The 5,344-nt window shown below is 35.7% G+C and overlaps 1 pseudogene; it reads right to left on the bottom strand.

Moving 5' to 3' along the window:
* Positions 1-1,075: 1,075 nt before the first annotated feature.
* On the bottom strand, positions 1,076-1,190 carry LOC121169621 (annotated as a pseudogene).
* Between the last annotated feature and the right edge of the window lie 4,154 nt (positions 1,191-5,344).

The raw sequence follows: 5,344 nt of genomic DNA, 5'->3' as shown, positions 1-5,344 counted from the left end.
GGTCAACATTATATTGATGCCAAAGGAAGGCAAGGAAATTATAAGAAAATAACAAACCATAATTCATCCAGAACCTCACCAAAATAATGACAAGGCAGAATTAGATAGTGCAAAGGGATTACATGCCATAGAAACTTTGGATTATTCTTAGAATACAATGATCGTTCATAATAAAACATTTACCAATGCAAACCATTAATATACAGAAGGATAAAAACAATCTAAATTGTTACAGAAGCAGAAATTGACAGAAATTGGAAGAACACTTAGAGAAACAGAAATAGAAGGAAACTGCCTCTAAAAAGTAATGGCTATGTATGAAAGACTTGAAAAGTTCTTCTAAGTTGAAGAACAAGACAGGGTCTTTTTTTGATCAATCTTGTGCTGCTATACCAGAATATCTGAGTCAAAGCAATTTATAAAGAACAGAAATTGATTTCCTCACAGTTCTGGGCATTGGAAAATGCAACGTTAAAGTGGCAGAATTTGGTAAAGGCTTTGTTACTGTGTCATCACATGGTAGAAGGCATCACACAGCACAAGGCCAAGGAGGAAGAAGTCAGAGGGTTACACACATCCTTTATAAGGATCCCACTCCTGCAATAATACACTCATGTACACAATTTTGGCAGTATTCTCTTCAGGAAAGTGCTACTTCCACTACCTAAATAACTAGTTATGATTACACTGGAGGAAGAACGGAATCAAGGATCAACAAATGAACTTGGGGGAACACAAGGCAACTGTAGCAACAATTTTTTGGCCATTTCTATTCAACATAGGGTAAAATCCATGCTAGAGCAATTAGGTAAGAAAAATAAATCAATGATATTCACACAGGAGGAAAAGAAATACAATTATCTCTCTTCATAGAAGATATGACCTTATATATAGGAACATTTTAATATTTCATATGTATATAAAATTATAATAGAAATAATACATTCAGCAAAGTTTTATGATACAAAAACAGTAAGCCCAAATCAGTTGTATGCTATATATTAACAATTATATGAAAAGAAAATTAAGGAAATAATTCTATTTAAGATAATATTAACACAAATATCAGGCATAAGCTTAACAAAATAAATAAAAGATTTGAACACTGAAAAACAGCAAATGTTTTCAATTAGCAATAATCGCACCTTGGATAAACTTCATTGGCTATGATAATTCCACTGCGCAAAGCTGCACCAAATTTTGCCAAAAGTAAATTAACAAGACACCAATAAGTCAAAGACATCCAATATTCATAAGGTGGTATAATTATTATTTTCAACCGTTATCTATATATTTTAAAGCAGAATGAGAGAGCAAGGAGAAAGAAAGTGATGTACACACTATAGTTTTACATTCTGGTATACTACTCAAATTGCTGCAACAGCAAGGTCTGAGCCAGGTTAAAACCAAGAGTCACTTTCCTACAAGGATGGCAGGAGCTGAGCCACTTCCTTTTTAGGCAGATAAGTAGGAAGCTGGATTGGAACTAGCTGGATTGAAATCCCAATATGGGATGAGGCCATTGCACAAGGCAGTTTAACCCACTGCACCAAAATGTCATCCCTGTTATCAGTTTTAGAAGATGAAGAGAATATTGGAGATGGATCATGGTGATGTTTTTGAGTCAATAAAAGTGGGTTTAAATCCTATTGACCTGTACACTTGAATAATGCAATGTTATGTATTATTATCAATTTGCCATAATTTTAAAACAACCAATTAGCATTTGGAACTAAAAAAGAAACCAATTATTATTATTATTATTGCCAAATAAGATCAAATGAAATGGTTATTTTGGGATAGAATGAGTTAAATATATAAGCCAAAAATCACATTAGCAGGCTGAAATTTTACCCTAAAGGTGCCCTCTGTTATTAGAGTTACAAATTGTGTAGTTGTAGGTTTCTAAGTCACTCTCACATGCACATAGATTCAAAGCTGAGTTTCCAAAAACGGGAGCTTACAATAAACAACAAAAACAATGAGAATGACAGAAGGTGCATATTAGGCAGCATTTTACAACTGAGAAAAGCTATTGAAATAACAAGATCCAGATGTTACCCTGAATTGAATCTTATTGTCTTCAGAAACCCTCAGATTGTATCTGATATGTAATGTATCACCCAAATGATGGCTTAATGTGTAGATGATTATATCACTTCTGTATTCTAGAAGGAAAGTATACACCTGTGAAGGAAATCTGCTTTCCAATGACATTAGAACAACAGCTGGGTAATGCAAAGTTGTGGGGAATAAATATATTCATTTTAAATCTCACCCAACAGACTTATCCTGGACAAGTTTTTCTTAAAAAGCATTGAGGGAAAATATCCGTGTTAACTAATTTATTTTCTTTATTTTGATTTTGAATTTTATGGTACAATTATGTAGCGCCTGGGATTCCCCCCAAAATTCCCTCCCCTGACTGATTTTCCCCATATTGCTACAATAGTATAGCCTTTCATAACAAGTTATGATTCCATCAGCCTGTTATTGCTGATACAGACGATCTCAGACAGTCCAGCATCCCATGGTCTAGACAAGACCAACAGTTTCATTAGCAGTCTACCTTTGATTTGGAAGTAGGGGTGTATATTGCATTGTGTCTTCACATCTGGATATGGTAGTATCTATTATTCCATCAGTACAAATTCCCTTAAGTGAGAAGCCACAAAATAAGGTTGATAACAGTTTTGACGTTTTAACAAAGACAAAATGAAAAAAAAAAACATCATAAAGTCAAAAAATGTGCCAATTAATAACCAACACAAAACAAATGGGAGTACATCAAACTAAAAAGCTTCTGCACAGCAAAAGAAACAATTAACAAAGTGAAAAAACAACCACCAGAATGGGAGAAAAATTTTGCACTTTACACAGGTGATAGGGGACTAATATCCAGGATTTACAAAGAGCTTCAGAAGCCCAGGGACAGAAACAAACAAGCAAAAGGGCAAACAAACAAAAAACCTGTGAAAAAATGGGCAAAAAAAATTAACAGACAGTTTTCAAAAGAAGAGATTCAAATGGCAAACAGACATATAAAAGGATTCTCAGGCTCCCTAGCCATCAGGGAGATGCAAATGAAAACCACACTGAGGTACCACCTAACTCCAGTGAGACTGACCTACATTCAGAACTCTGCCTCCAACACCTGCTGGCATGGATGTGGGGAGAAAGGCACCCTCCTTCACTGCTGGTAGGACTGTAGGCTAGTACAACCACTATGGAAATCAGTATGGAGCCTAGTTAAAGAATTGCAAATAAAGCTGCCATACTCAGCGATCCTGCTCCTAGGAATATACCCAACAGAAATGAAATCTGCATATGAGAAGCGGATCTGTAATCCTATATCTGCAGCAGCACAATCTACAATAGTAAAGATATGCAAACAGATGCCACTCCAAAGAGGAGTAGTTAATTCACATTTTATGTAGAGTAAGGAATGACACACGTATGGCCCATAAATCAAATTATTCAAACCATTGATGTCTATTTTAAGTAATAATTTGGCAAGTATTGAAAAGTGTCACACGGGATTCCTAAATAGAACTTCAATTTAAATAGTTCTAATGGGGTCTGGCATTGTGCTGTAGCTGTCAAAGCTCCCACTTACAGTGCCAGCATCTCCTAAGGACACCGGTTTGAATCCTAGCTGTTCCATTTCTGATCTAACCACCTTGCTACTGCACCAGGGAAAGCAATGTAAGATGCCTCATGTTCTTGTGCCCTGCACCCGTTTGAAAGAGCTGGAAGAGGTTCCGGGCTCCTCGCTTCTAGCTTTGGCTTGATGGAGCAATGGCTGTTAGCTGTTACAGCCATTTGGGGAATGAACCAATAGATGTAAGGTATCTATTTCTGCTTTCCTTTTCTGTAACTCTCAAATAAAATACATCATAAAATAATTCTACAATGAGGTACAGTAAACAAGAAAATCAGTATTCTGTATAAAGGTCCCCAATCAGATTTACAGTGTAATCATGTACTACTCCAGATAACATCTGATAACAAGAAAAATTCTGTTGCCGTAGTAATTCCAACTACTGGCCCAGAAGAATAAAATAGCAATAGATATTATATGATACATATCAAAAGCAGAGGTTTTGAAGCCAGACAAACCTACAAGAAATCCCGTCCCTATCATTTTAACTATTTTCCAAATTTAAATTTTCTTGGGGATATGATTTTACTATTAATGATATGAGGCTATGATGATTAGTTCAAATTATCTATCATGGTATCTGAGCTATAATGCTTGGTGCATTTTAATGACCATTATTGACTTGTTTTCATCACTATCATTTGAGTGAGTGTTGGCAAACCTTCAGAGAGCTCCAGAACAGACTTACTGTATTCTGATAAGTTGTACATTTGGAAATACAGACACACACAAGATAAACACTCTCAAAAATTTCAGTTTATTGGAGAACAAAGGCAAAAGCAATTGAACATTTTCATATAAAAATCACAAATATATTGAATATGAAAGAATCAAAGAGCATCAGCAAAAATCATATTCCTCAACATTGTAAGGAAAGTCAGAAAATGGCCCTAAAATTCAATTATGCTTCAGGTGAATTGTGAGGTATGATTTAAGGAGTGGAGAAAATTATTTGTAATATTTTTTCAAAAGTTTGTTTTAAAATAACAAGTCAAAGGAAAGCATTCTTTCTTCAAAGAAGTCAAATTATTATTACTTCTGGGAAAAACATCAATAAGGGTTGAAACTGGAAATTTAAATAATGCCTAGAAGAGAAAGAGGCTTTCATCGTAAGTGTAGAGATCAATTTTCATCCTCAAGTCAATGGGAAATCACTAAAGAATTTTAAGCAGTCAAGTAGCAAAATCAGTATTGTAATACAGCTTAAAAAATGATTATGGTAGTAGTTTGGAAGATGTGTCAAAAGGGTAAAAATAAAATCTGGGGAAAGGAGATCACTACAGTAGCATAGATGAAATGTTAGGATGATCTTAACTCTTGGAGTCATAAAGAGGCAATGATCTATTTAAGACAGAAAAGTAGAATTGCTTAGATACAATAACTAATATGATAGATGAGGTATCATGTAACTACAGAATGACTTAGTGTGAGTTTTTACTTGGGTCAGCACGGTGGCCTAGTGGCTAAAGTCCTTGCCTTGAACATGATGGAATACCATCTGGGAACAGGTTCTAATTCCAACAGCCCCACTTCCCACCCAGCTCCCTGCTTATGCCCTGGGAAAGCAATAAAGGCCAGTCCAAAGCCTTGGGACCCTGGATCTACATAGGAGACCCAGAAGAGCTCCTGGCTCCTGGCTGAGGGGTGGCTCAGCTCCGGTAATTGAAGTCACTTGGGGAGTGA

The sequence above is a fragment of the Ochotona curzoniae genome, unplaced genomic scaffold (assembly GCF_017591425.1).
Source record: "Ochotona curzoniae isolate NIBS_2020 unplaced genomic scaffold, NIBS_Ocur_1.0 scaffold_1852, whole genome shotgun sequence".
In the NCBI taxonomy this organism is placed as follows: Eukaryota; Metazoa; Chordata; class Mammalia; order Lagomorpha; family Ochotonidae; genus Ochotona; species Ochotona curzoniae.
This window is presented reverse-complemented; position numbering and strand designations above follow the sequence as displayed.